The sequence below is a fragment of the Misgurnus anguillicaudatus genome, chromosome 24 (genome assembly GCF_027580225.2).
Source record: "Misgurnus anguillicaudatus chromosome 24, ASM2758022v2, whole genome shotgun sequence".
Lineage (NCBI taxonomy): Eukaryota > Metazoa > Chordata > Actinopteri > Cypriniformes > Cobitidae > Misgurnus > Misgurnus anguillicaudatus.
In genome coordinates, this window is record NC_073360.2 from 14579341 (window position 1) to 14601355 (window position 22015).

The 22015-nt window shown below is 36.9% G+C and overlaps 1 protein-coding gene and 1 long non-coding RNA gene across 5 annotated transcripts in view; one reads left to right on the forward strand and one right to left on the reverse strand.

Moving 5' to 3' along the window:
• Window positions 1–22015, forward strand: part of LOC129437764 (TRPM8 channel-associated factor homolog) — a 64744-nt gene that overhangs the window by 9058 nt on the left and 33671 nt on the right. Inside the window, exon 1 of one of the 4 annotated variants that reach the window (XM_055196055.2) lies at window positions 16212–16847. The exons of 2 other annotated variants lie outside the window; for them this stretch is intronic. The gene's annotated coding sequence lies outside the window, so the exon portion shown is untranslated. Of the gene's footprint in view, window positions 1–16211; window positions 16848–16902; window positions 16988–22015 lie in introns of those variants that run through there. One more of the 4 variants, XM_073862753.1, reaches the window with a different exon arrangement.
• LOC129440188 (uncharacterized) lies at window positions 3100–10308 on the reverse strand. Its single transcript, XR_012367751.1, has 5 exons — window positions 9813–10308; window positions 9199–9294; window positions 5925–6056; window positions 5783–5842; window positions 3100–3766 (listed from the first exon to the last, which is right to left on the reverse strand). It is a non-coding gene; the product is annotated as an uncharacterized lncRNA (long non-coding RNA).

A 22015-nucleotide genomic window follows, 5' to 3' on the forward strand; every position in this document is an offset into this window, starting at 1 on the left:
TCGCGTGCATATTATATAAATGACACGAACATGTAGTGAATCAGTTAAAACAGTGTTGTATAGTGTTGCATGACTCGTACTCGCTCCTCCCGCTGTATAACTCCTCCTTCTTCATTTTTTCGTACGCTATCGGAAAGAATCGGTAAAGCTAATCTTTCTTTTATAAATCTGATTAAACTGAAGACTCTTCGGAGATATAAAGGATGTCATACTACTCTTTAGGTACTCCAGATTAACATCAGAAATGCAGAAACGGTGTGTGTTACGTGAGCTTTAAAGATGAAAGGATTTAATTTAAAGGAACAGTATGTAGGATTGTGGCCAAAACTGGTATTGCAATAACAAAACTAGTGGCTAAAAATGGTACTGCAATCATACAACTGAGGGGTATAGCACAAAAGCAAGATAAGGGATTAAGCTGGGATTTTCCAGTTATCCTGGCCGATTTTAGCCCTGACTCGGTTGCATGAAGGGAGGCTAAATTGATCTAGATGAAGTTACTATGGAGATTTACTCTTTGCATCTAGCCTGCTCCAGAACAGGCTAACAACCAGGCTAAGATTAATCCTAGTGATTAATTCAATTCAAATAACTTTATTAATCCCAGGGGAAATTGCTTTAATGTTACAATTATAGAAAAGAAAAAAAGAAAAGAAAAAAGAAATAGAAAAATAATTATATGTCCATCAGTGGTTTAAAAAAATAAAATAAAAATAAACTATACCCATATAAAAAAAGAGTAATTTACTTCAATAGTGAATTGTCCCAGCATTTACAAAGATGAGTTATACAGCCTAATGGCCACAGGTATAAAGGATTTTGTAAAACGCTCAGTAAAACACTAAGCAGTGATCAGTCTCTGCTTAAAAATACTTCTCTGGTTGTTCAGCACCCTCAAGTCCGTAGCCAGCCTATTGAAAGGGGGGGTTCTTTTTTTCCAAAAGTGGACCTTTTTTGCAGTTTTTCCTCCTCCATTTGTATTTAATTATGAGCAGGGCCGTACGCAGAATTTTATAAATACCGAGGTCCATATATGTATTTTTCTAGGTCATGCACCACAGGAAAAAATCTTATTTCTCTGCTCTACATATATGAATTTAAAAAAAAAAATCAGAAAACCAAAGAATCAAATAACTATAGATTTCAAACCATGTCAGTATGCAGAAGATTTGTTTTGGTCATTAGGAATGCATTGTAATAATTATTTTACCATCCCGGGCACACTGGGTTATGTCAGTAAAGTAAACATAGGCTTACTGAATATAGGATCATTTTAGTGAATTAACTAAAGGCTATCAATAATTAGTTTATTAAATTAATTTAAAATATGCACAGCCTATTATACACTTAATATGCTTAAATACAACATCAGTAATGCAGGGAACTTGAATTTTATAAATGGGTTGGCCGAGGCTACTTTAGGGAGTCCATATTCCATGAAAGAAAACTGTAATTATTAAAAAAGCATAAATGAATCTACGATTACTTCACATTACCCCACATTAGATAAATATTCTTCTTGCCCTGCATGCATTTTACTAACTGTGTAAGATGTAAACATATTGCAAGCCTTAATTTTAAACTTCTCACATCTGATTTTCTGTCTGTTAATTAAGCAAAAGGCTTCTTGTTAACTGCAGTAACTTTAGTAAAAGTTGTTCAGAAAATTTAAATTCCATGATAAACCTTAAACTTACTTTTAATAGCAGAGCTCAACGGCTCAACACTACAGGAATAAGTTACAAGTAAGTTATTTATTGGGCTTTAAGACCGAATGCAATAAAATATTTAAACTCTGTGCACGCGCATTACCGGTGGATAAAGCGTTGTGCCGCGCGGCGCACGTGATGCGTCGCGTTTTCCGTTTTCAAGTTCAACAGTGAATCTAATCATACAGTAAAAAAGATATCTTAAAGAATTAAAGAGTGGCATTGAATTTTGTTAATAAACACGCTGAATAACGGGAAGTAAATTACTGGAGGGAGTTAAAGCAGCGCATTAAATTTGGACATTGTGGACACTGCGTTTCATATTTCTGGTCATTAAACGGCTGTATAATAGTCAGCGTTTGATTACTTACATCTTTCTTGCACATCCACTAAAGGCGCATCTGATCCCTGTGTTGCACCTTTGTCTGCCTGGTTTGGTTTGATTTGATTGGTCATCTCGGAATAATTTTTACTTTATCTTACTTAATGGGGTGCAGCTCAGACCTGTTGGAATGTGACATCACACTACCGCGAGATCTATTTAAAAGCATACTGAGTCATTTACTATTGAATCGGTCTCGCGGTGCTAAGACGTCACATGCCGATCGGTCTGCGCAGTGCAGCCAGAAGTCAAACGAGCACTGAGCATTGAGTCAAATAAAACGAGCTTCAGAAAATGACCGAAATCTGGACCTCGTGGACCTCAATGGTGAGTACGGTCATGCGTCCAGCTTCAATAATGTATCAGGAACCCAGAATATTTGTCGCAAGCATTGATTAAAACAATGATGACAATAATCACGCGAAAAACAACTTAAATTCTGGACCTTTTGGCCTACGGGATTGTCCAGAATTGAATTTAGTTTTGACAGTATTCTTCTCTGAGCCACAACATGAACAGAGTTCAGCTCCATACCAAGTACAGAGCCAGCCCTTCTAATTAATTTGTCCAGTTTATTTCTGTCCGCCACCTTCATACTAATTCACCAACAGACAACAGCATAAAAAATGATGCTAAACACTACAGACTCATAAAACATCCACAGCATGGTATAGCAGACTATACACTCTAAAAACGTTGGGTTAAAATTAACCCAACAGTTGGGTTGATTTTTTAACCCATCTGTTGGGTAGAAATAACTTTTTGTTGGGTTAAAACAACCCAACGTTTGGTTAATGTGTTTAAAGCTGAAATTTTGTGGTTTAAATTGCTTTCATACCTTTCATTGTGGTGTCTATAAATAACAAAGCATAGATTTAATTGAAAAAGCATATTTATTGCACATGAACAATAAGAGTACAAAGCCCTACACAAACAATCAACTTTCTAATAAAAAAATATATATTAGTATTATATCTCACAATCTAAAATGACAGATACACAGTTAACATTACAATTAGATCAAGTAAAAAGTTTTACAAGGGATAATGTATTGGCAGCATGTCATCACAGAAAAAAGCCCCAACAGTTTCTTCAGGACAAATGTCACGAACACATTGGTTTAGTCATTTGTAAATTTAATGTCGGATATGTAATTAATAGATATTGATATTTAATTTTTGTGTAATATAAAACTGTACCTGTCAAAATGATTTGCATCATTGGAGTTTTTAGTTTTGAGCAGTAGTAGAATGTCACGACTGGCCAATTAGAAACTAGCATTTTAGAGAACCGTGTAATAAGAAATGGTTAATGTAACACATAAGATCAACACAAAGTTACAGTCAATATATGATCAACATGAGTTATTACCTTAGCATGACAAATAACTACACAGACTTCTTATAGAAAGGGATTCTGTTCTTGGAAGTTTGTAAACAACAGTCTTCAAAAAACACCCACACTGATGTGCACTGCTTAGTAAAATGAATGTCCAAAACATAAAAAAAGTTTAAAACATGTCAACATCACCAAGGAGGGTGTATTGCTGGAGTGACTGTCTGTCAAAAACAACAAAGGTTTGATGGCAGAGATCGCCATCTTCCAATCCAAGGACAAATGGGAATGGTTTTGTCACCTCAGCCTCTCAGAAGAATGCAACCATGTTGGTCCCAACCTGTTGAAAACAGACAAAACACTTGTTAAAATGCAGGCAAAGACTCTAATGCATGATGCAGCATTATTATACAAAACCAAACAATTCATATTTCATACACACAAATGTAGTATGTAGTTTAATTGTAATGAAATGTATAAATTTCTGTTTTATTTCAATAACCTTACTCTTTGTTCATGCCAATAACTCAGATTCACAGTAATTTCAGATTCTGCCACGTCACTTTACCTGGCAGTAAGCCCGATTTTTTCGATTTTGCAACAACCTGCATACTTGCCCTTATTACTTAATATAGCCAACACTTTATTAGCATATATTATGTAATGAATACAGGGCTGGACATTAAAGGAATAGTCTACTCATTTAAAACATTTAATATTTTGTTTGTGAACTAGCAAGAATACATGTTTACAAGTAGGAATAGAGTTAAAACTCAGACAAGAAAAATTGTCTTTTACTCGCAACTCTAAAACATTAACTTTAGGGACAAACGTTAAAGGAATAGTCTACTCATTTTCAATATTAAACTATGTTATTACCTTAACTAAGAAGAGTTGATACATCCCTCTGTCGTCTTGGTGCGTGCACGTGGGCGCTGGAGCGCGCTGCGACACTTCGATAGCATTTAGCTTAGCCCTATTCATTCAAAACGCACAACCGGCGCAACGTCATAGAATGCCTCTGAACAGGTTCACGCCCACTTTTGGGGGAAATCACACTAGACGTTCCATTGGCTTCCATTCAAAATAGCGGAACAAAGCAACCTTCGTACACAGCCGGCAGGCTTAAATAACTTATGAAATCACTCAGATTAAACATGTTGAGTAATTATCTGTCCACCCTGCCTGCCATAGAGCGCGGGGGATGAATTGGCATATTTGGTTTGGTCAATGTGAAAGCATGTCTCTTTCATTCTCCCAGCGTCAAATTTGTGTAACAACGCTCCCTATTGGCCAGAGGTGTCTTACCCGGACATTTACTCGTACCTCATCGAGTCAACAGGGAAGCAAGTGAATGATTTTACTTCGTATTTGAAAGTTACTTCGTATTTATTTATTATGTCTTTATATTAGGAGTAATGAGTGCACTTTTCCGTTCAGCCATACAACTAACTGGCTTAGCGATATTTCCAGCAATTACTGGATGGCGTTGTTACACAAAATTTGACGCTGTGAGAATGAAAGGGACATGTTTTTGTATTGACCAAATTGAATGTGTTGATGTATCTTTCGTGCTCGGGCAGGATGGACGGATAAATGCTCGACATGTTTAATCTGAGTGATTTCATAAGTTATTTACACCTGCCGGCTGTGTAAAAACGTTGCTTTGTTCCGCTATTTTGAATGGAAGCGCTGCTTTTTTATCCCCTGAAAAGGGGCGGTGACGAAATTTACAGTCAAGTTCCCGGATGTGCCGGTAGTCCGTATGGTACCAATCAGAGATAAAGTTAGAAGTGATCAAACACATCAACGTTTATACAAGCAAGTTTGGTGGTACAAAATAAAATGTAGCGCTTTTCTAAGCGGATTTAAAAGAGGAACTATATTTTATGGCGTAATAGCACTTTTGGGAGTACTTCGACTCGGCGCAGTAACACCCACCCTCTCCCATTATGAGAGGGAGAAGGGGAGCGGACTTTTCAGGCGTTGATGTGTTTGGTCACTTCTGGCTTTGTCTCTGATTGGTACCATTGAATGAATGGGGCTAAGCTAAATGCTATCTAAGTGTCGCAGCGCGCTCCAGCGCTTACGTGCATGCACACATATGATAGAGGGATGTATCAAAAATTCTTAGTTAAGGTAATAACATAGTTTAATATTGAAAATGAGTAGACTATTCCTTTAACGTTTGTCCCTAAAGTTAATGTTTTAGAGTTGCGAGTAAAAGACAATTTTTCTTGTCCGAGTTTTAACTCTATTCCTACTTGTAAACATGTATTCTTGCTAGTTCACAAACAATATATTGAATGTTTTAGGTTGCTTGCACAGCAAAGTGTGCAATACTTCCATTACTTACATAAACTTAAGATTTTCTTCCCACTTTTGTAGACAGGAGTTGGAATATCATCATGGGGTTCTGTAGAGAAAAATGTTTTAGTTAAATTAGTAACTTTACTGTCATAATACTCAGCAAACAACTATTTTATTCCCAAGTATACCTGGAGGTGATTTGTTGATGCTCCTGGTTCTTGGCTGGGAAGTTGCAGGATTCTGTCTGTAAAATGCAGTGCCCAAGTTTCAAATAGTTTTTCGGCATGGTCAGGAAATAACACAGAGAAGTCTTGTGAACTCTGAAAATGACAAATCATGGATTCTATTTCAATAAAACTGTAATGTCAATTAATGCGATACTGACTGCTAGCTGGGCTGGCTTGTCAGTGAACGATGGCTGCGTGTAGTAAATGGTGCTTTACCTGTTTTCAGATGATGGCAATTTACTTCTAATCACAGAACCGGCTTTACCGATGAGATGGGCTTGACAATTTTATACAATTAAAGAGATAGTTGGGACAAGAATGATATTGAACCCATGATTGCTCGCCTCCGGGCCATCCAAGATGCATATGTCCATCATTTTTCGGACTGGCACATTTTCGGTTATTTTGGAGGGTGTTTTGGATCTTTCAGTTAATCAGGTGTGGGGTTGTGGGGTCCACTCCTTCAGGTCCAGGGATGTTTGCATCCATCCTTCACAAAATAAATACATATGGCTCCACGATAATAAACAAAGGCCTTCTGAGGGTAATCCGTGCAGTGTTGTTGTAGAAATATAACAAAAATAACTAGCTTCTGCTAATGGCGCCATCTTGATCGCGTCCGCATTCAAGATGAGAGCTGTCCTGAATAGGGCTGTGCCGGTTTCAGAATTGGTGATGATGGTTATGACGTGAGTCAAATGTATGCGCTGCAAACGCAGCCGGTGTAAAAGCACAATGGCCACGCGCGGCAAACGCTCTCCGCATACGCGCTGCTCAGTGCTCATGCTTGCGATGTGAAACCAGCATTTGAATAAGCTAGACACTGACTGGCTACTTGTTCTACGTTTATTTACAATTAACAGCAAGACAACTAGCAGTGAATGTGCTTTCAGGAGAGTTAGTAAATTAACATGGGAGGATTTGAACTTGAAAAGCGGGGCGGAGCCTTTCCGCGGTTAAAACATCTTATGGTCATTCATGTTAATTTGATTCTATAAATTAAATAGAAGGAAGAGATGATTTGAAAGGTGAGACTTTGTTTAATATGTTTAATCTCAAAGTAACCAAAAAGTGCCCAGGGGCCCGTTTCAGAAAGGTGGTTAAGTGAAAACTCTGAGTTTGTTAACCCCGAAATAAGGGAAACTCTGAGTTTTCCGTTTCAAAAAGGGAGGTAGGTTAAACCTGAGACAGCGGGGTAAGTCAAGCCTGTTTCAGAAGGAGAGGTAACTTATACTCAGAGTCTGTTTCCGGAGTAACATACTCTCTGAACCTAACCTGGTCGGGAGCAGGTTTTATCCTGTAAACTCTGAGTTTCTTGTGGTCTCCTCCCCATTTTTAAAGGAGTAGCGGTGTTTAATCTTGTTAGTTGCTTTAGTACATTCATTCATTGTGCACATTTTTATCATCTACACTGTAAAAAATTTTTTAGCTGTCTTTAAGTTATAATTAAATTGCCAGTGCAAACCATTTTAACTTACGACTTTATATTTTTATATATTACACTAAACTTTCAACTAAAAAAAATTAAAACAGTAAATTGAAATGACTTGTAAAGCTAATATGATATACTTAGGTGCATAGCTCGTCTTAGTGACTAAAATGTCATGTACTTTTATAGAGAATCTTGTAGATGATGATGTTGCATTCATTTGTAGAAAGTTAAATTTATGTCCCGAGATGATTTTGAGACCCCGAGTGTTTTTTGTCATATCCGCTTACATTTATGTGAGCGCAATTATTATTTTTTGCAGTCATTTTAGATATATAAATATCATTATATGACTAATATCAGTCTTTGTGGTGCTCTTACATTTATACAGTTGCCTTGACATTTCTTACGTATCCACTCATCATTACCGCTGGTCTAGTGGATAGTGCTGTGTGATAGTTGGGCCAGACGTACCATCGGCGATCGGAGTTCGAATCCCGGCTGGGCGAATTTTTGTTTTATTCATGACAAACATTTGTAAAGTTCGTAGCCTTATATGACAAAGTATTATGCTTAATTTTATTTTAGCTGAACTGCTGTCATCTTTTTGTCCATGGGATTGCATGTGCATGTAAATGAATATAATAATGTACAGTCCTCAGTTTATTTACTTCTGATATTTTAACTGTGATGAAAAATTAAATGTACGCATGTACTAGAGTAGCAATTTACAACAACAACTCCTTTCTTTAAAATATATGCTCGTAGTTGCTGTACACTTGCAGTAACACTTTCAGTTTTAGTAGTAAAAATGATTAAGACCTCTTTGTCACGTGCTGTTGCCATGGTAAATCGTAATATCTGAGCTCCATTGATGATGGCTTTTCATTGTGGCTGTGTAACTCAGAGTCAACCTACTCAGAGTCGATTGAACTAACTCAGATCAGCTTTTCTGTAACTGAAAACTCAGAGTTTACTATCTCAGAGTAAATCAACTCAGAGTTCAAGTTTAAACTCAGAGTTGGTTGAACCTCCTTATTGAAACGGGCCCCTGGTCTCTCCTGTATGTCAGCGCGTTGTCAGTGTCTGCTCCGCTCTGTATTTTTCATTGCGTGACGTGATAACATGGTGGGGCGTGTAACACAGACTGTTTACAATTGTTTTAATTAGTATTTAAACATTCTTTATGATATATATTTTTTAATATTTTAATAACACTGTTTTGTCGGTTATAGAGTTCTAATGACGGTGTTTAACTATAACCGTCGGTCTCACGGTTATATAATAACCGTCACACCCCTAGTCCTGAATACAGAGGAGTCCAAGATGGCGGTACTACTGGAAGCTAGTTATTTTTGTTTATAAAGTTTAAATATAGAAATTTCTACAAAAAAACGGCACAGATTACCCTCAGAAGACCTTTGTTTATCATCGTGGAGCCATTTGGATTTCTTTTGTGAAGGATGGATGCACATTTTTTGGACGTGAAGGAGTGGACCCTGTAACATTACATTTGATTAACTGAAAGATCTAAGACATTTTCTAAAATATCTCAAAATGTGTTTGTCTAAAAAATGATGGACATATGCATCTCGAATGGCTTGGGGGTGAGTAAATCATGAGTTTAATATAACTTTTGGGTGAACTATTCCTTTAATCGTGCAACCTTACATACCACTTTTGAAAATGACATACTCACAGCAAAATAAGCAGGGATTCTTAATAAAGAAATGCTTTGATATGCCTCATTGTATTATCAACATATCACTTTAAATAATAAAAAAAACAAGTGCATTTTCATGTTACCTGTAAATAACTTTGTAAAGGCTGGTATCAGAACCTCAAAGTGACATTGTTTTAGCTTCTCCAGGAAAAAAATATCCATCTTTTATCCATCAGGGTCTGAGGAAAAGAGCCAAACTGTGATTTAAGTGGGCATCATCAAAAACATTTGAAAAAGACAAAATGTCTGTAACTTACACAGACCAAATGAGAGTTCACAATGTGTGACCCTGTCTGTGAACTCAAGGCTAAAGTTTCATGATCTAAACATGATATTAAAAGCATCAGTTTGATTTCAACTTTTACAACAAACGATTATTTATTTAAAACATACACGTTTCGTCCTCATATTAACGTTATCTGCTTTAAACTGAATTTCAAAACCATTAGAATACGTTAACTTACATTCTAACGTTTCTAAAATTATTAAAAGCCATGTTTTAGACATATTTCATAAAACGTTTGATCAAACGAAATATTTAAATCATTTAAAAGCAAGCATATAGATTTACTGGGCATTACAGACTAGCCAACGGAAGCTAATAAAACTTTTAATAAGAGTTATGTCTTGTGAACCATCAATTTGCATACTTTTGCATTCAGAAATAGTTTAAATGATTAAAAACAATGATACAAACCTTTTCCTTCAAATAAATCAAAGATAAGTCGATGAAAAACCGCTCATGAATCCTGAGGTGATGGTAAATTCCCGCGTCAGGTAGCGTGTTTGTAGCTGTGACTGGAGTCTGACGCGTTTGTGTGGGGGAAGGGAGAAGTTCTCTCTGGGGAAGAACAACACTGACACCCGGTGGCCGGTAACATTCCGAATTTTTGAAATTAAACTTTAAAATTGGCGTTCACTTTACAAACCGACTGCAAATTTGAACATAATACATATATATTCTCACCTGAATTTATGTTTAAAATACATTTTGTGGACTAGAGAAAGTAATATTGAGAAACAGCTATATGTATCTATTAAGTTGGCTCTGCTTCAAAATTACCCAACATATAACCCAACAAGTTGGGTTACACAAAAACTACCCAACACTGATAAAACAACCCAACAAAATAACCCAACTGGCTCAACCCAGCAGTTGGGTTGAAAAAACAACCCAACGTTTTTTAGAGTGTACCATTTCAGATTAATCGGCTAGTTCCTCTGTCATTCCTATATTCATGTGTTTTTTTTTGTCACTTCGTGGTCCTGCATTAAAATACTAGATATACTGTCATTCATCTAAGTATGCGTACTGTTATTTTAGTGTTTTTATGAAGACTGCTGTCAGGGATTTGATGAATACATTTATTAATGCAGATGTTGAGATAAGAAATGGCTGATGAAGTTGAAAGGCGGTTTCAATTAAGTACATATGTACACTGTAAAAAATAAAAAGTTGACTTAACTTAAATTTTCAAGGCAACTTGCTGCACAGCTTTTTTGAGTTTACTCAACTCTTGGATGATATAGTTCACCTAACTCAATTTACTGAGTAATGTCAACTTACACCAAAAAGTTGAACCAACTTAAACTGATTAGGTAATAAGCAAATTTCTATGTTTACTCAACTAGTGGCTAAGTTGGGTAAAGAGTAATTTAGTATATATGTTTTGGACTGTGGGAGTGTACACAGAAAGGTCTCATAAAAAAAGTCTTTGTCTGACTTAAACCAGAGACCGTTTTGCTGTGAGGCAACAATGACGCGCGCTAACTCATTGTGCTGCCCTCTACACTGAACACACACTTCTCAATCATGGTAACAACGAACAAACATAATTCTTAAAAAATTACTCTAAATTAGGGGTGGAACAATACATGTATTCGTTTCGAACCGAATCGGTACGGGGGTCACGGTTCGGTGCATGAATTTAAACGGAGAATACACGGTATGAAAATAAAAAAACTTGCGTGCAAAATAATTAATGTAATGCGGAACTACTGTTAGATACGCGGGTTCTTTATGGACAGCTAATCTGTTGCCCCGCTTTAGCTCTGAAGCTCTGATTGGCGCCGATGCATCCGAGCTCCGCCTATGTATGCGCTCTATCAGAGCCCGTCTACATTCTGGCACACTGCATTTTTTTGTCACGTCGACGCCAATCCAGTCAGTAAGTGAGCAGAGATAGCGAGGATGGCAAGTGTTGTTCCACAAGACGCTCCGCCAGCCATCGCAAGTTTGGCAAAACTTCAGTTTTCCAGTCAGTTACAATAGTACAGGCGAGAGAGTGGTGGAAAAGACGAGGACTTTGCATCGGCGTTGTTCAGCAATTGTTAGGTATGTGAGTGGAAATACATCTAATCAGGGCTCTCAAGTCTCACGCATTCACCTTGACAAACACGCATTTCAGTCAGTTCAAACGCCACACTTTGTATTTCTCACGCTGAGAAGTAGGAGATAAAATGTCCTGCTATATAGAACAGGCATACGCAGGGCAGTTCTGTCGAGTTCAGCTGCTTTCAGTTTTTTAAGCGTGCTCAACTTTACGCAGCGCCATCAGCGTCAGAGTACCGCGAGAAATCTTGCGGAGGAGGCTGATTTCAAATCGCTCTCGCGTTACTCTGACGTCATCCACTTGTCGTTTCTTGCAGCGCCTCGTGAAGTCGTACACACCTATTAATTCATCCTAATCCTTTTTTTGTTCTTTAGTACATTAATATGGAATAAGGCCAAAATGTAATTTTAAAATGTATTTAGGTAACACTTGTAATACAATTGAACCCATATTTGTATGAAAGATGAGTACAAGATTACTTAAAGTGGTATACATTTTTGAAATACGAGATAGTATGTTAAATGCATTTCAGTTCATATTCATGACATCTCAAAATAACACTGATAAGGACACCTATGTTTTTAAGATTAGCTTAAGTACTAAAAAAAATCTTTAATTTTTGTTTTGCTTTTCCCTCCATTGTACCGAAAGTGAATCGAACCGTGGCGCCTGAACCGAGGTACGAACCGAACCGGGACTTCTGTGTACCGTTCCACCCCTACTCTAAATACAACATATAACTAACATTAACAACATAACAACATAAATAAATACAGCAAACATTAAAACAGTAATCTTTTTTAGTAAATATTAACCAAAGAAGTGAACATGTCGCAATGCATGCTGGGAACCATTCCGACCATTGTTTTTTTTAAATTGCTTGTTCAGATTACTCAGTTTGGCAAGTTGGGTGAACGAATTGGACAAAAAACTTATACATCTAAGTCCAGTCAACAAAATAATATTTGCTAGCTTAATGATTATGCTCTTTTCATTCAGTGAACACAAAATAATCAATTGACGCCCTTCAACAAAGAAATCTTTGTTCAAGTTACTTAATGTTCTTTGTTGAATGAACATTTTAAAGTTGGATTTTTTACAGTGTAGACTAGCATTAAGGCATGAGAAATATCTGACACAGAGGTACAGATTCTCAGGTGATGTAAGAAATGTCAGTCTAACACTGAAATCACTTCTACAAGATTGCAAGTAACAGGAAGAGATTACTCCATAAAGTGTTAGATTAGGGCAGTCACAGTAGAACAGGCATTCTTTTGTGTTACAACTTTCCCAATTGTCATTGGATGTAGTGGATTGCAACCACCAATGTGCCAGATATATGAGACTTTTTAATGTTAAAAATATGTCGGCAGACACTACCTTATGTTGAGATTTATTTCTGCAATCAAGTCACCAGCATGCAAAATGTTCTTAATCTTGATTTTCTGAAAGTGATGGATGGTCCAAATTACTATGAACATGCCCTTTTTTTTTTACAATAAAGTCAGTAAGTTTATAAATTGTATCTGAATAGTTATATGACAGTGTGCATGTTATTTTATTTAAATACATAATTTGACATATTTAAAATGTCCCTTTAATACTTTGAAAATTATGCAAATTATGCTTTTACAAATTATTATGCAAAATGCACTTTATCAAAATTCAGTGTGTTAAAATGATCCACAAAACAGATATCTGTCAAATGTGCTGCATGGACAGATAATGAAAAAAAAACTTTGTAAATCAAATAATGTATTTAACACAAGTTACATAATAATATATGAGCACATTTTTGACAAGACTTTAACTCTCCCATTCATTAAACTTGTAAGTCTATAGTTTCTGTCTTTATTTCACTTGAAGATGCATCCCAGAGTTGATGTTTGAATATGAATTATAGTGCTGTCCACCTCACAGGTCTTTCATATAATGATGCTCCATAGAGAGGCCAGAGGATAGTATTCATACTGTAGCTTAATTTTTTTCTTATTTCATGCCCATATTAAAATAGTCAGTGTTGCTTTTTTGCAGCATGCTATAGTGTATTATCCTGCATGAAAGAAAGTAAATTAATTTCAGGAGACATGATTAATTTTTAGTTTTTAAGGTACTCTAAATATATTCCAGATGTCCTTTTGGCCCCCTCAAGGGACCTACCATCTTACTTCCCAATATTCCAGTCCAAACCAGCCTGGTTGAGCATGATGGCTATTCACCAACAATCCAGAATATATTATTCAGTGTATTATGGCATGTCAATGAATAAAACGGTTTGAAAACTGCATGAAGCTCAACGCAAATGCAGTATTTTTGGAAGCTTAGGTTTGGTGGTGGGGCTATATCCACTTTTATGCACTGAAGGATCTCATATTGAAGGCTTCTTGGTATTACAGAGACCCCAGCCTGTTTGCTTCTTAGGAGGTGCCATTTTTACTGTTGCCTTTTCCTAATATTTTATTTAAAAAAATTCTTCATATGGTCAAATCCTGTAATTCAATGATTTCCGTTTAGTTCCACCAAATATAAATTGTTATAGGAAATAAATGGCTTTTTTAAGATAATGTCCACTTTCTTGCATCAAATACTGTCGATACACAGAGTAGTAGTTAAGTGTTTGCAGTTTCATGGTGAATTTTTAGGAGTTTTATCAATTTTTGCATCAGTGATTCTGTGATTGATCCTGTGGTCTGTTTAAGAATTCTGTGAACGTGCATTTATCCTACACTCTAAAAAACAAACGGTGCTATATAGCACCAAAACAGTTGCTTTGGATCGTAACGATAGAAGAACCATTTTTAGTGCCATATAGCACCGGTGAAGAACCAGTGAAGCACCAGTGAAGCACCTGTGTAGAACCATATAGTGCTATGTAGAACCATATGTGGTGCTATATGGCCCCTATATGGTTCTACACTGGTGCTTCACTGGTGCTTCACTGGTGCTTCACTGGTTCTTCACCGGTGCTATATGGCACTAAAATGGTTCTTCTATCGTTACGATCCAATGCAATTGTTTTGGTGCTATATAGAAATGTTTGTTTTTTTAGAGTGTAGCTAGCTACACCTGGCTTGACATAGCTGCACGTTCTCATCCTGGCTTAGCAATCGTGCAACAGACTTAGCCAGGATGGGCTGATTAAACTATGTCAAGCTGGGCCTTTTCTGTTATCCTGGATTTCTTTAAGGCTCTCTAAGCGAATAATGTGCGACGTCACTTCCTGTTGATGTTTGAACTGTTTTCAAACAAACGGAGCGTAGCTAACGCCTCCCCCTCCCTCTCCCGTCCGTGCTTTCATGAACGCGCCCAACCCCCACCCCCAAATCCTTGTCGTTTATTGGCTGGAACACTTATGTTTTGTTGTGCTAGGTTTGGCCACTATGTTGATATTGCCGTTTGTCGAGCCTGAGCTGTCTACAGAGATCAGGTTTTTTTACAGTTTGATCAGCAGACAGGCAGCAAGCAGATAGTGAGGAGATGTTTGCTGTATGTAACAAAAAATGTTTTATGGTCTAAAACGCGTCAATTCGCTTAGCGCCTTTAATTCTACTTTTGTGCAATACCCCCCTGGTGGCCAATACACAAAATGACAACATAAACATCAGTTGAGGGCTGCAACTCCACTTTTTAAATGACAATATCCTGGCCAGACCACTGTTGTCAGTGATATAAGTATTTGAAATGAAAATTATTTCTTAATGTCTAGTGACATATCAGGGACATTTTATGATTAATTGATATACATTTCTTACATACTGTTCCTTTAATTTAAAATGGCTGGTTTTCATAGCGGCGGCTGCGAAAATGCCAGTAAAAATGACTATTATCAGCTTAAATTGAATTTAGTTGGACTTGATAGCAGAGGTGGACAATACTTAGTTACATTAGTTACATTTTCCAAGCATCTGTGCTTTATTAGGTTGTTTGTATTGGAAAAAACATTACTTCACTACATTCTAAAGCATAGAATCATACTGTGTATTTTTTAATGTTGCATATTAAAATTAATTTAATACCTAATTACATTTAAATTGTGTACTTGAGTAAAAGTGCGTTACTGTACTTAAATATTAAATGTAAAATAAAAACATATTATTTATGAAATGTAATAAAGTAAAAATTATGATAATATGCTTTGGAATGTTTGTTTTCCAAAGAAAAACACGGATAAAATACAAATACTTGAAAAATACTTTTAAGCAGAATGTAAAATCTTTGCTTGATAGTGACCCTAGCAACTTATCAACCCACCTGTGGTCTGTGGACGTTGGCATGAACGATCAATTTACATCTCCTTTCGGTGTTTTTTGGCAGTCTGTAAAACGATAGCTCCGAATTTTTGTTAATCTGTTAGTACAGTCTATCACACAACAGCTTTTTCCCATTTCGACGCGTTTTCACCGTGTTTTCGCCGATGTCACGCTGTACTCAAATGCGGCCGCTCTGTCTTTTGCCACTCAGTGGGCGTAACCCCAGTACCTCTCGCCAATGGTGACGTCACGTGCATACCGTCTATTCAAAGGACGCTTTGTTAGAATGAAGCCTCAAAATGCGTCCTTATTTCTCCGCGCTGTTAAGGATAGAACGAATGGATCCTTAACAGACGAGGATATCCCAAGAGTCATTGCGCGTCTGCGACGGCTGCATAGAATGGGTGGATATTTTAAAATAAACTATTAAAACAAATAAAAGTTTATTTATCAGAAAAAAATATTGCCACTGTTTTAGTATTATTAGTTATGTTCTGTGTTAATTTTATTCTTTTATATATAATTCTAAGATAATTTGATAAACTGTTAAATAGTTTAATCTACATCAACGTGTCATATTTTCTAAAATAAATTAATATTTTTCTGATTTCATATTTATTTTAATAAGTTAGAAACGTCTCCGCTGTGTCCTGCGGACAGGCGCGGTGGGCGCGTGCAGCAGGTGACGCCAATTATGGGTCCTCTGAAAGTTAGACCGTCTCATTTCAGTTCTCTTCGCGAACTTCTGAGGCTTCCACCTAAACTGAGTGCTCACCTTTTGGTCTCATGCTTATAAGGTTGCAGCCCTTGAATTGGGACACAGCTATAATCATATTACAACAATTTACACTTAACTAAGAATAATAGTCAACTTTTTCATTGTTAATATTCTGAAATGAGACACCCTTGATGACGTATGCAGCCTGGAAATGCGACCTCGGCGGGATGCAGGCTTCGAAATTGGAATCGGCCATCGTTTCGAAATTCCTCATCACTACAAACAAACACCAGCCTTTCAGGGAGAAAAGCCTGCTAGGATTTGCTTACATCGTGTACACTGAGGATATTACGGATTTTCTGTCTGTCTGTCTGTCTGTATGCAAGCAAGTTTCGGGTGGATAAACACATCTAAAGTGGCGGAGATTTAACGTGAGTATTTATTTAAAGAGTTTAAGGTCTATATGCATTTATAATTCCTAGGAGTTTGTGGGGGAAATAATCCATTTTCTCTTTGATTTATATTGGAGAGAAGAACAGATACACGAGTCAGCGATCGTTTACGTTGCAGAGTAAGTTTTTTTTATGTGGTTCATTCACTTGAGAGAGAGAGAGAGATTTGTAATGTTTATGTCAGCATTAAATTTGTTTAAAGACTAACGTTAAATATGAACATATCATGATTGACACTGTAAATAACTGGGGTGTAACAATTGTTGGTTAACAAAACGTTTCAAGTTACTTTTTAGTTTTCAGACCGTTATTTTGCAATCTTTGTTTTTGGTTAGCCAGGAAAGTTTTCTTTACGAAAATAGAACGTTATTTTTAGGTTAATTTAACGTTCCCCTAACGCTAGAATAACTTTGCGGACCGTTATGAGAATAGCGCTGGTCGATTTTACCAATGTTTTTTTCGTTTTATTTCATCTAGATTTTGAATTGATGTTCGTTACAGTCAAAGTGAAACAGTACAGACATCATCTGATTACACAGGGGTTTTCCTGCATTGAAAATGAAACTGCAGCCACCCAGGCAAAATGTAGTCACTCCAAAACAAGGCTATATTATTTTCTCTCCCTCCACCTTTCGCCCTATGCGCATTTCAGTGCACTTGGATTCGAACTTTAGTCTCTTAAACGAGATGTTCTTAGAAAAAGAATGTTATTGGAAAGAGTGGTAGTTACAGGGCCGTGCAGAGACTTTTGGAGGGGCTGGTGCTCAAAGTAAAAAAGAGGCACATTCCTTGCTGACATGCACGCACACAATGAAAACAAATAAAAGGCCAAAACAGAATAGAAAAGAACACTTTAAGTCCTTGCAAAAAGAGTGAGAAGTGTGTGTGTGTGTGTGTGTGTGTGTGTGTGTGTGTGCAACAGTATGCAGTTTTGTGATGATGATATCATATATTCCATTGCGACTGTAGTAGACTATGGCAAGCCAATAAGGGCGCGCCATGACCAGTTTACAGTAGTCTCTCCATTTCCAATACCAGAATTCTGAGTATCGGGCGATACCTGCTGATCAGAAATTACTGTAGTCCCCAGTGTTTCCCCAACCTAATATATCGGGGTGGGGGGGGGGGGGTGCTCCGCCTTCCTAACTGCTCGACCCGCCCCCAAATTTGATTTGATTTTCTTTATAGCGCCAGAGAACAATTTGTTATTTTATTAAACAAACTAAACATCCATCAAGTAATATGTTATGTATCTTATTTCCAAAATGGCATGTTTTTTCTGTCTGTGTTTGCGCGTTTACAATTATCCAATTGAGTGCGCACATAGAGACAGAGCGCAGTTATGCAAATTTGAAAACCACGCCCACCGGGGGGAAAGCAATCCAACCGTCTCCATTGACTTTGTATTGCGAGAAGCCGCCTCCTTGTCATTTCTAGCTTATAACAAAAACTGAATAATGCCTAAAAGCTGCTGTGTGACAATATGTACAGCTAACAAGCCAAAGAACCCAGAAATAAGTTTTTATAAGCTGTCGAACCGTAAAACCCAGCCTTTAAGGAGAAAAAAGTGGATCGCCGACTACGTTTCCCCCTAGTGGACGCAGTTCTATTAATAGAAGTACTATGAAAAGTTGCCTGTATCCATTTTTGTGTCTTTAAACGCTCGTTTTTTGGGGTCGACAGCTTATAAAAACTTATTTACAGATTAAACTTAAAAACAGAATAATACAAGCTGGTGTTTGACAAGGTGTACATCTTACAAGCCAAAAAAAAACAAATACGTTTTTATAAGCTGTTGACTTTAAAAAAAAACGAGCGTTTAAAGACACAGAAATGGAAACAGGCAACTTTTCATAGTACTACTATTAGTAAAACTGCGTCCACTAGGGGGAAACGTAGTCTGCGATCCACTTTATTCTCTTTAAAGGCTGGGTTTTACGGCTCGACAGCTTATAAAAACTTTTTTCTGGGTTCTTTGGCTTGTTAGCTGTACATATTGTCACACAGCAGCTTTTCGGCATTATTCAGTTTTTTGTTATAAGCCAGAAATGACAAGGAGGCGGCCTCTCGCAATACAAAGTCAATGGAGACGGTTGGATTGCTTTCCCCCCCGGTGGGCGTGGTTTTCAGGTTATGACGCGCTGCGCTCTGTCTCTATTTACATTTTACTGTTCGGCTTAATTCACTACACGCGCTCTCTGTCATGGTTCTGCAGTGCGCTAGCCTGGTTAGCCAGACCTACATCAAGATGTAAGGTCTGGCAACTCTTCACACAAACGGCTCAATGCAAGGGGCGGGATATAAGGTTGTCCCTCAAAATGCCTCTGTACGCAATAGGATAGCGCTATGACCAATCAGAGCAACGAAGAAGGTGACGTATGAGTCCCCTGCGTTTCCCCACCATTGGAGCTAATTGGTATATCAAACTTTTACCGTAACCAGTCGGCAAAACTCCAAACAAATCTTTCTTGCTTAAAAAGGACTTCAGTAGGGTTATTTGCTCTTCTCTCAAAGAAAAACATAAGTCTAAGTCCTCCAGAGTCGTGGCCAAAGCCGCTTCAAAAGAAAGCTGTTCGCCAGCAGCAGCAGCCATTCTTTGTTTTCAAGTAGGAACCGTCGCAGGCAGCTCTGTCGTCATCATGTTAAGCCCGCCCCACAGACGCTACACACGATGTGATTGGCCTGACCAAATTTTGGTTTTTAGAGCTGTTAAGTGTATTGTGAGTGCCTAGACTAAACCCTGGCAGCAAATATATTTTGCAGCCGATAGGGTGCGTCTAGATTTCTAGGCTAGCAGTGCGCGCCTTTAGGCCTGTCGCGGTAACCGCAATCCTGTATTACTGCGCTACTGAGAAGCGTAACCGCATGGATGACAAGTAACCGCAACAACCGCGCTTTTCACATTAAATTCATATATAGCTATGCCCTTCTTGTTTTTCACATCATACATGTATAATAAAGGCCAAATAGATTGTCAAGAGTTAAGAGAGTAACTTGTTTTTTGTAAATTTCAATTCAAAATGTAATACTATGCTATTCATATTTCGTTAAATCATATGTGAATGTGTGAAAGAAGTGAAACTAAGATGACAGAATAACTGTACCATGGTCTGCATCTAGATGCAGTTTTAAAGATTAAAATTACTTTAATTTAACTGATCAACACAAATACAAAGCGCCATAATATAACTGATTGCTTAACAGCATTAAAACCACTTAAAATAAAAACCTTTAGTTTTTTTCTCTGTGTATCTACAGCGTGCGCTCCGAGGATGAGGAAACTGCAGCCAATAACGCCGGTTGCTTTATTATTAACTGACTGAACATTTGACTCTTACCTGGAAATTTAGAAATGAAAGTTTTTTATCACCAGTATCTGCGTTAAACATTATAAACATTGATGATCATCTGCCGACTCAACTGTTTCAGCACGTCCTCTATTTTACAGGGAGTCCGCTTAATTAACAGCTTTTCGTTCAGTCCGCTTGAGCTAAACATTTTTGTTCTGTAATTTGTTCTCGCATAGGCTATATTTCTACATATTTTCGACCAAGTAACACTCGGGATAAAATGTAAGTTGTTATAGATAACATTTAAGCTTGATCTAAAATGATGACAAATCAGTCTGACTAAAAATGATCTATCCAGATTAATTTAGCCAAATAATGATTTATTCGTTTTCATACTTAATAGATACACTTTAATTTATCTATCAATATACTATTGAAAATGCCATAAATAAATATTCATTGCCTTTTGTATTGCATTCCTTTTGTACATTTACATGTGCATAAATATGGTCTAATTTTAATTTATTTTTAAGACACTGCTGTGTTCTGTATTTACCGATGCTCTGTAAATTTGCACTCAAAAAACTTCTTGTTAAGAAATTGTTCTTCAATTTATGTTAATCTTTTTCTCATAAGGGAAAAGACATGTAGCCTACCTGCTTCTACATCGGTGCACCTCGTTGTTCTGGATTTAAATAATAATTTTACTTTAGTAAATGAAGGCGGTAAAACCGCATAGCACGCTAGTGAGCCACGCAAAATCACCACACTTCGACTCGGCGCAGTAACACTCTCCCTCGAAAAGGGGAGCGGATTTTTCAGGCGAGTCGAAGTACTCCCAAAAGTGCTATTCCGCCATAAAATATAGTTCCTCTTTTAAATCCGCTTAGAAAAGCGCTACGTTTTATTTTGTGCCACCATACTTGCTCGTATAACTACTTGTTTTAAATAGGAAAATCATTGATGTGTTTGGTGACTTCTAACTTTATCTCTGTTTGGTACCATTGAATGAATGGAACTAAGCTAAATGCTATCAAAGTGTCGCCGCGCGCCACAGTGCTTACGTGCACGCACTAAGATGATAGAGGGATGTATCAACTAGGGATGCATATCAATTAATCGCGATTAATCTATAGCAGAATAAAAGTTTTTGTTTACATCATATATGTGTGTGAACTGTGTACAATAACCATGCATATATAAATATGCACACATGCATGTATAATTTTAAGAAAAAAATATATTTATATATTAAGTATTTATATTTATATATAATATAAATTATACATAAATATACAAATGTATATACACATGTAAACATTGCTTAAATATATACATGCATGTGTGTGCATTTGACTATGCAGAGTTGTTGTGCACGGTGCACACACATATATGATATAAACAAAAACTTTTATTCTGCTATAGATTAATCGCGATTAATTGATATGCATCCCTAGTATCAACAATTCTTAGTTAAGGTAATAACATAGTTTAATATGGAAAATGGATAGACTATTCCTTTAACATTAACGAACAAAAAGCAATACATTTATTTAATTACTTGTTTATCTTTTTTTATTGTTATACAACTGTTTATGTTAGAACAGGGATCTCCAACCTTTTTGTGAGCAAGGGCTACCACCAGTGTTGGGCAAGTTACTGAAAATTAGTAATTAGTTACAGTTACTAGTTACTTTTTTAAAAGTAATTGAGTTACTCTACCAGTTACTGTATATGAAAAGTAATTAGTTACTAGGGAAAGTAACTTTTAAGTTACTTTTATGTCTGCTTTTTAAATGTAAATATGAACAGTACTGAACAGTCAAACAATAAAATGATATGGATGGGTTATTTTAC